This window comes from Physeter macrocephalus, chromosome 11, assembly GCF_002837175.3.
Source record: "Physeter macrocephalus isolate SW-GA chromosome 11, ASM283717v5, whole genome shotgun sequence".
NCBI classification, from domain to species: domain Eukaryota; kingdom Metazoa; phylum Chordata; class Mammalia; order Artiodactyla; family Physeteridae; genus Physeter; species Physeter macrocephalus.
The window spans coordinates 170616797-170626987 of NC_041224.1; positions in this window are offsets into that span (position 1 = coordinate 170616797).

Consider the following 10191-nt stretch of genomic DNA (forward strand, 5'->3'; position numbering starts at 1 on the left):
CCACGGTATGTGGGACCTTCCCGGACCGGGGCAAGAACCCGTATCCCCTGCATCGGCAGGCGGACTCTCAACCACTTGCGCCACCAGGGAAGCCCGTGCTGACCCCTTTAAACACAGCACAACGTTGTGATGGAGTTCAGCAAATATTTCATTTCCCAAAATTGAATAGGATAGTTCTGGAAAAAAAATAACTTGGTGGATTAAGCTTAGGATGTCCAGAGTAGACATCTATTCAGAGTCTGATCATGAGAACCACACCTCCTTCCACTCCAAACTTGTACTCCTAGGAGAAGCTACTATATCTTCCCATGATTTCACTCCCCTAATCAGTTGATTGGTTCATGAGAAGGCATCTCACCTGAGCAGTGTCAATCACAATCTTTCTCTAGAATCTTTTTTTCAAACTATAGCCAGGAAAAAACAGTTAGTCTTTTTTTTTTTTTTTTTTTTTTGTGGTAACCGGGCCCCTCACTGTTGTGACCTCTCCCGTTGCGGAGCACAGGCTCCAGACGCGCAGGCTCAGCGGCCACGGCTCACGGGCCTAGCTGCTCCGCGGCATGTGGGATCTTCCCGGACCGGGGCACGAACCAGTGTCCCCTGCATCGGCAGGCGGACTCTCAACCACTGCGCCACCAGGGAAGCCCATAGTCTTCTTTTTAGCAATAGAAGACACTTCGGTGGCCATGTCTCCTAGGAAGAAGTCAATATATAATAAAAGAGAGTGAAATTGATATGCTTCCAAAGGCATTAGACTTCTTGGTTCCATTCAGTCCTGAGGGAAGATGCACCCTGTTCTTCCCTTGTACTAGTACATAAGCCACATCAGTTATAAACCCATAAATGGCATCTTTTGCCTAAGTTAATGCATGTTTAGTTTCTGACACTTAAACACAAGAGACTTGATATGAGTTCTCAGAAAACTAGGTCCCTGCAAGATTCTTTGAAACTGGGTCTTTGGCATTTTCATCCCATTGTGATTTGCATACATTTTCATTTGCTTTAAGTGCTCACCTCTTAGTATTTTGTTTATGACACGGAGGACTGGAAAAAAAAATATGGTCTTTAGAGACAGAAAATCTGAGTTTAAATTCTGGCTTTAACCCTTTTTTGTGATAGTGCAAGGGCCTCTCTGAGCCTCAATCTCTTTTCTATAAAGTGGGGATAAAAATAATCTTTGCCCTAGCAACATCTTGGGGTCATTATGAGGATCAAAATAAGAAAACGAGGAGGGATGGGGCCATACTCATCTTTGCACTCCTAATGTCTACCATAAGGCATGGAACAGTGGTGTAGATACTGAACAAATACTTGATGAACAAAAGAAAAAAAAATGAAAGCATTTTGTACATTTCAAAATACTATTTAAATGTAAATTAATATGATTAAGACCACAACAGCGGAGTATATATATAAATATTTTCATTGGCAGGATGAGTTGATCTTGGGCTGAATGACAATTTCAGTGTTGTGAACAAAACTTCCTGTAAACAAGATGTGAAGTGAATGGAACTTTTGTCCACCATCCCTCCGTCCCCTCTTTGGTTATGCTCCTTCTGGTCCAGATAATGTGTCAGAGTGTCTCTGATCCCAAGTTCTAAAAGTAGCCAATGCTCTGCAGCTGCTGGATGCTGTTGCAGAAGCATCAAGATGGAGGCGATGGTGAAGAAAGAGGTTATTAAAATGATCTAAGGCCCTTTCACTTATAATTAGCACATAACCTTACTTCTCCATTTAAAGCATCAACACAGCTAAGGCTCCCACAAAAGTCTCAGGATGCAAATTGCCCATTTGTGACTCCTTTTTCCCTTCCTAATCACCCATGTAGAACTTTACAAAGAAGACACAGGGACTCAAGAAGCACAGTTGCCCGGGGCCATTCAGTGTACGGACAAACAGACCTACACACTGTATTATAATATAGCAAAGTGTAGCCACCAAGGTTTATAATGATAATTCTGAATCATCATCAAGTAAAACTTTACACATAGCATAGTTTGGCTACTGAGGCAAGGAAGTGGTCAATACTTCATTTAAAAAATCCATCAACATGACTAAAATTATTTTAAAGGTTTATTGCTTCAGAAAGTATGTTCGGAATTATCTGAAACACATTTGACAAAATGATTCATTTTCCAATTATTCAAAAGAATCTTAGTTTTTGGAGATCACTGTTTATCCAATGGTTCAGTAAGTTAATTGTAAGCATTAGATGCCCATAACATAAAAATCCCAACCCTTAACGTTGTACAGTAGGTGAAAATGAACAGTCTCCCAACAATAATAAGTATATTTGATTGGGATAAAAATGTTTTGCCTCACTAACCTTGACTTTTAATTTGTAAGGGAAACCTGTCTTTGGTCAAATTTCCTACAGTTAAAGATTGTTGAAAAAACTGAATTATCGTGGGCTTTGGATTTTTCTTTTATCCCCACCAATAGATCACTAAATTGTTGTTAATTGTTTGAAACAAATCATCTCCCACTTTCCTACCTTAATAGATGTAATATAATATGTAAGCCATACAGAAGAAATGCATGTTTGCATTTCTCACTGTTCTCTCACAACAGTGAGAGGGCCAGAGGGACTGGGTGAGAGAAGAGCGGAAGAAGGGTAGAAACTGGGGACAGAGGAATATGGGGTGGGATTCGGGGTAAAGGAGATAGTGTGGGCCATTGTAAAGACATTTGCTTTTACTCTGAATAGACTGCGAAGCCATTGGAGGATTTGGAGTAGAGGAATGACATGAACTGATTTAACATTTATATAGATCAGCTGCTGGCTTGAGGATAGACTGTAGAGAGCAGGAGGAGAGGTGGAAGCAGAGAAACTGCTAGCTGATGAACTACAATAGAGGTGAGGGAGATGGGTCGCTGGGACCAAGGTGGTAATATGGCAGTAGTGAAGATGTGAGGATTAAATGATATAACACATGCACAGAAAACAGCATCATGATTGGCACAATCAGTGCCCAGTAGACACTGGCTAGTATTACATCATTCTGAACCCCAAGACTCATCAATAAATGGTTGGTTGATTGAATGGCAGAGCCAAGTGAGTGATTACAAATTAGAGAGTCAATAGCAGGATTAGAAAAGGAACTTTTTTTTTTTTTAACATTTCGGCATAGATCAACCAAAATGAAGTGGAATTGAATCAAACCTAAAGAATTCACGCTCCCCCTCATTGAACTGTCTGCTTGGATTGTTTTTTAAATTACATACATACACACACGAAAAATCGAAAAATCTGTGGTCAAAATGGTTGTTGAATTGCTGCCATTGCTCAGAATCCAGCCTGACCTTGCAGCACTCCTAGATATTAAAAATCCTTTCCATGGTCTTACATTTTTTGGTTTAACAAGCATAAGAGGCCATGAACTCCAATATCTGAAGCAAACGTGTTAAACATCTGGGATCTGGCACAAGTTTCGCCTGTGGGATGCTTTGTTTGGGCAAACTTTTATTGAATTGAAAAATAAGTAAGGACTGAGTTTCAAAATATTCGTGTAACCTAGTAAAACTATTCCTCTGAAGCCCGAGTCAAAATACAGAGTTCTTCAAACCAACTAATAAACTTAATTTAAAATCAGGCTAGAAATCAGTTCTTAAAACACAGAGTGGTGTCTAAAGGGAATCAAGCTGACATATCCAGAACTCTTGCTCCAACAAGAAGATGGCTAGTCTGAATTAAGTGGATTTTTCTAGACTAAAGGCTGCAGTTCACAACCACTCGAAGAAAGTCCATGACATTTGCAGGAAGGGCACCAGTCTGCAGTTTTGGGCAACCTCTGTCACTTAAACACAGATGATCTTGGGCAATTTACTTTACCTCTAGACTTAAGTTTCCTGTATATCCTATAAAAGTGGGAAAGAACAACTGCCCCATGGGTCTTAGAAATTTACAAGCGTAAAAAAATAGAATAATAAGGGTGACAGAACATTTAAAAGCTCTATACGTATAGGTACATAGGAGAAGAGGAAATATTGGGAGGAGGAAATAGAATGCAAGAGATTATTATTAGAAGATGGGAGAGATCAAACAAGCTGAACAAAGCTTTTAAAGAAGAGAAGCCAAGGGTGGTCTTCCAGAGTGTTCTTCAGGGCAGGATTGTATTCTTTTAGTATCTCCCCGAAGTGCCCAGGGCAGCATCCACTGACTGACAGACAAACACATCCCTCTCAGCTTCCACCATCTACATCCTGACATTCTAAAGGGTGGGGTGAGGGTTAGGGTTAAGGCCAACAACCTACCCCATTGTGTCTGGCAGGCAGAAGGATGGAAGTAAAGCAGGAACATGTCTTCTGAAAGGGGGACAGAAATCATTTTTAAAACCCACCTTTCCCTTTTAAGAGGGACCGCTAGTCCCTGCAAAGTATTTTGTGCAGCTGAGCATCTGGAGGGGTTTTGGCCTGAATGGTGAGCTGGGAGCTGAGTTTGAGAGTATGCATTCTGCATCCTAGAGCCAGATGAATTTGGAGTTTGTGGACTTCATGGGAAGGAGGGACAAAGAGGCCAGTTGAATGGAAGAGGAAGAATGGCAGAGGACCTACTGAAACAGCTGGGATGAAGAGCTGAAATGTAAATTACTCTCTGTCCCACCCTCCACTCTCAAACCCTCAGTAAATGTTGACTCCATACACAAATGAAAACAGTGTTTGTATTAGTTTCCTAGGACTGCTGTAACAAAGTACCACAAACTGGGTGGCTTAAAACAACAGAAATTTATTCTCTCCCAAGTCTGAAGGCTAGAATTCCCAAATCAAGGTTTCAGCAGGACCATGCTCCTTTGAGGCTCTAGGGAAGAATCCTTCCTTGCCTCTCTCCCAGCTTCTGGTGGCTCCTGGAAATCCTTGACATTCCGTGCCTTACAGCTACATCACTACACTTCTGCCTCCATATTCACGTGGTCTTTTTCTCTCTGTATATCTTTGATATGCCCTCTCCTCTTCCTATAAGGATGTTAGTCATTGGATTTGGGGCTCACCCTACTCCAGTGTGACCTCATCTTAATTTGATTGATTATCTGTGCAAAGACCCTATTTCCAAATAAGGCCAACTCTGATGTTCTGGACGGGTATGAATTTGCAGGGGGGACACTATTCAATCCACTACAGTGTTGTTTCATCTTTTTTTGTGTAAAAATCAGAGTTTCATGTCAGAATCAACTGGCAAGGGACTGGGGGTTGGGGGACCGTGTTGGTGGTGAAATGGCCTATGAACCAAGTAAATTCAGAGAAGTTCAGAGTTTGAAGTCAGAGGTGACCACCTCCCATGAGAGCGTTCAGAAATCTGGAAAGGCTTCGGAATTCTACAGGGCTTGGAATGAGGAGTTCAAGGCTATATTATCTAGATCTCATGGGCCAGGAGACCACAGCTGACTTCCGGGTTATCAATGAAAGAAAGATACCTGGAAGAGGGGAAAACAAGCGGAAGAGAAGGAAGAAGAGGAAAAAAGGTGGGGAGATGAATAAGAAAGACAGATGCGTTTTTAAAGGGAGACCAAGGAGAAAGAAAGCAGGGTTAAGGAGCTAATGTAAGACCTGGTGTATTAAAAGTGCTCAAGATAAGTTTGGAGAAGAAAGAAAAGGAGAAAGAGAGGGAGGGAGGAAGAGATGTGCATGGGAGGCCTCATACAGTGTCACCAAAATTGCCTCCACTGTCACCCAGAGCTGTCCACATCGTGGTGGCTTGCTCATGACCCTGATCAATTTCAAAGACGAGAGCACCATGTGGGAACCCTTATCGCTTCTCTCTCTGTATCAGTGTTCTGTGGACTAAAGAGGTCGCAGTGCATTTTCCATCCAAGGGCCCTGAAGTCTTTTTTTCCGATAACGCGTATTCTGTCTCAACTCTAATTTGAGTTGCTGCATACTTGTGGTCTCCTTGTGGATTTTGCTGTCCCTCACTGTGCCACAGTTTACCTTACTGAATTCCCATGAAAGGATATGACAGTGGTCTAAATTAGTGAATGTCCTTCAGCACAGAAGGGCAAGGAGAATCCTTGTGGATTAAGCAAATAGCTTTCAGATCACTTGAGATACAAACAGTTTAAATAGCTCAGGATTGGAAAGATTCTGTGGTTTAGGGGAAAGAGAACTACTAGACCAGGAATCAGGAGACCTATAAGCCAATCTACCACTAGGTTACCTGGAGCAAGTCAATCCCCTATTCTCAGCCTCGGAATCTTCATTATAAGGCAATTGGACCTCATGACATGATTTCTAGATCCTTTCGGCTGTCATGGTCTATATGGAAGCATTATCAATAAAATCCAATTAAAATGACCTCCTTAGGACATCAACAGTGTATTGGAAGAGTGAAAATGTTGCTGGAAACCACATTCCCACTTTGTACAAAGTTGAGATGAAATGGACCTGATTTCAAGTTGAAATGAAATGAAATGAAATGAGAAGGAAACTGCTAAGAGTATGCTGAGAGAAGTGAGGCCACTTTGGTCCTTCAAGTTCCAAGAACTGTTTATAAACTGAGTCGTTGCTTGGGTGAATGGCTTGGATATTTGGAATATTTGAGGTGAAGAAAGGCATGGGGCAATTGCTGCTTGCTAGGATAATAGGGAAGAAAATCACCAAGCATTTCCACATACATCATCTTATTTCTCAAAACAACAAGGAGGTGAGTATCATTAACCCCATTTCACAGATGAGGAAAGTAAGGCTCAGAGAACCCAGGCAACTTATTCCAGGTCACAAACTGATAAGTGGCAGAACTGGGACCCAAACCCATGTCTATTCAACTCCAATCCCAGTGTTCCCTCTGCCTCCCCAGATTGACACTATTATACCCAGTTGTCTGAGCCAGAACAAAATTCCTGTAAAGAACCTGAGTTGTGCATACATCACTTTTTCATCCTCTAGTGTAAGGAACACAGGCATGCTTTTGAATTGAGAGTGATGGCTATCTGGCCAGAGGCCAGAGCAAAGAACTGTTTGAGCAGGGATTCTTAAGCAGGTCAAATCCAAGAACAGAGTAGAAACTTGAAAAATATTTGTTGAGGAGTCAAGTGAATACAGGGTTCAGGGTTAACATTTTTTCAGGTTACAAGGAAAATCTGAGGCTCAGAGAGGCCAAGGGTCTTGCCCTAGGTCAAGAGAGACCTAGAAAAGTTCTCTCTTTTTCCAGAGAGAGCTGGAAAAAGAACCAAAGATGTCTAGACTTCCAGACTAGAGATATTCCCACCGCATCACCATAACTCCTAAGGCCAACAGAATTTTTCCTATACATTTAATTAAATGCAGTACACTTTAGGGGGAAGTGAATGCTAACCTCCAGCCAAGAACATTTATTTGCCTAATGGGTTAATAAGAAAATGACTCTGCTGTTTCGGAAGCTAATAGGTGGCCTGGTTAATGTAATTTTCAGTTTTGATATTGGTCCATGAGCCATTTTTGTTTATCTTAGCATTCTTTCCTCAGGTATGGTATGTACTAACCATAATTACTGGGAATAGGAGCCCCGTCACTCACTCAGGAAGCAATTGACGGACTCTCAGGGAGTGGATGACAGCTTTCATGAGTGTATTTGGTCTTTTAGATCAAAAAATGGATCCTTGGGTTTCTCATCCTCCAGGAGCCACCTCATCTGCATCCCCGGGACCACTTCTCAAAGGACCCCAGAACTCAATCTCTAGCGTCAAACTCTCTCCTCCAACACATACTTCTGACCGTCTTCAGAATACCTCCACCTGGATATGTTACAGCCACCTCAAAGCCAGCAGAGTCTACCTGTCCAAGGCTATCTAACTGTGCAATTAAGACCTATGCACTTCCCTGTATGTAAATTATACCTCCACACAAAAATAAAAATAACGGAGCAAGTTTAAAATGGAGTTCATCTTCCCCTACTTCCCAAACCCCTCCTCCTGAGGTATTTCTCGTCTTGGTTCAGGGTGTGCCTTAGCTCCATAAGCCTCCACACCCAGTACATCAGCAAGACCTATTGATTCTGTCTACTACAGTTCTCCTGATTCTTTCCCCTTCTCTCCATTTTCTCTTGACAATTCTCATCATCATATTCATTTGAATGACCCTGACCCCCTACTTTGTGCCAGGTGCTATGCTAGCCCTTAAACCTACAGTGATGGCAACATATAAATGGTGTCTTGAAGGAGTTTGCATTTTAGAACTCTGCACGGTAATCACAACCACAGGAACACAGGTAACAGGAGTGTTTCATTCCACACAGGAATAGAGGGCGGAGTTGGCAGTGTGGTTGTAGGGTTTCAGGGATGGGTCTGGAAAGCTCAGAGAGGAGCTGACCTCTGAAGGGAATACTGACAGATGAAGAGGCATCTGGCAAGTGGACAAAGAGAAGCGCTGCCAATGAGAGGAGCTCTAGCAAGAGCAGCTGGAGGGAATATATAAGCCTTTCCGGCTGGCGGAGAGGGGTGTTGTTTGTTTGAGAATTTGTTATGAAGGAGGGGAAAGTGATTGGAGGTGGAACTGGAGAAGAAGGCAAGAACCAGAACATGGAAGGCTTTGTCAATCATGTTCAGGAGTTTGAACTTTACCCCATGGGCAGAGGGGGCGCTGGGTGTCAGTAAAGACTTTTAAGCAAGGAGCTTGTCAGCCTTCTCTTCAGAAAGATCAACTTAGAGGTAATGATCTTTTATGTGAACAACCTGCAGTATTTTGCTTGACTTCCATTTCTCCCATCTCCATACACCACTTCCAAAGTGATCTTCCTAAAAATAAGACCATGTCCCTTTCCTAATTAAAAAGCAAAACAAAATAAAATACAAACCCTACCACAGTCACCCCCATAGCAGACAGCAGCAATTCCCAAACTATAAGGAAAATTATTGCTGGAGATGTTGATAGTTGTTCTGGGGAAAAAAACATTTCCCTTCCAAATAAGTTTGATTCACCTTTATACAAAAATTAACCAGGTTTCCTTTCCATTGTAGGACTTCTCAGAGGCTTTAATTTTCTAATATCAATTGTGAATCTTTCAAAAAGGGACTCAGAATTCAGATTCCCCAATCTAGTAAACAAGCGAACTCTTCAGGCTTGGAGCACTGGTTAGCATCTTGGTGGGCTAGTGTTCTGTGAAATTCTGGTCTCTACAATGAAGTCCAAACTCATTTAGATGAATAGGGCCATCAATAATGTAAAGAATTCCATTGCTCCCTGCCGTACACACACCCTTGAATCCTCTGCTCCACCACATTGGTCTTCTCAGTGTCCTTTCCTTCCTATGCCTGAGGACTTCATGGTCATCCTTTAAGTCGCAGCTAAACCTCAATTCCACTGTGAAAAAGGGGTGTACGGGTGAAGGTTGCAAAGATATAGGTGGATCTGAGTAAAGGTTACTGTCCATAAAACCACAGTATGTTCTATTAGGGAAGAGTTTGGATGAATAATTCTATAATCTGTGAATTTATGAAAAGTGTTAGACTACATTTTACAAAGAAAGGTAAGGGTGATTTGTTACTGTCAGAGAAACCCTGGTCTTTAGAGACCGTGCACAGTCCTGAGTTTAAACGGACTCCAGTTTTTCCCAGCCTCTGCTCCAGATTACCCGGAGACCATAGGCACCATGTCAAGCTGCTAGATGCCACGATGGACTAGGGACAAAGAGTATTGGAAAGATTTTTTAAAGGGCATTTCTGGTAATGAGTGGGGGTAGCCTGGCTCCTGACGAAGGGGTGTTGGAACGAAGGAAGTCGAGCCTGGAAAGGAGAGATTGGAGGTCAGAAAGGACTCTGAGAGTGAGTCCTCAGGAAGGACAGCCGCAGGGAAGACCCAGGGTCAGAACGCTGGATAAAGATTCTTTCTTTTTTGAGCAGGGATGACAGGAGAAAAATGAGAAAAGGGAAGTCGTGTCTTTGCTCAGGAAGGGATGTTCTGGAGACTGGGGAGAGGCTCTGTGTGCTTGGGAAAGAAGAGAAGAGGAGGTGGAGGGAGAAGAGGTCAAAATGCATCCATAGTCTTGTACTTTGCCCCTCAGACCCAGCTGTGCTTTCACGGGACAGGACCCGACCACCAACTCGCAACTTTGGGATGGAGATCAGGCAGTAGGGGTCAGGGGACGGTGAAGAAAAGGAAAGAAGAGAGAGAAGAGAATAAAGGGAAGAAATGAGAGGAGGAAGAGGAGGAGAATGAAGGAGGCTCCTAACCCCAAGCCCACAACCTTACTCAGAAGTAAAGCAAGGAAACGGAGTTCACATTCCC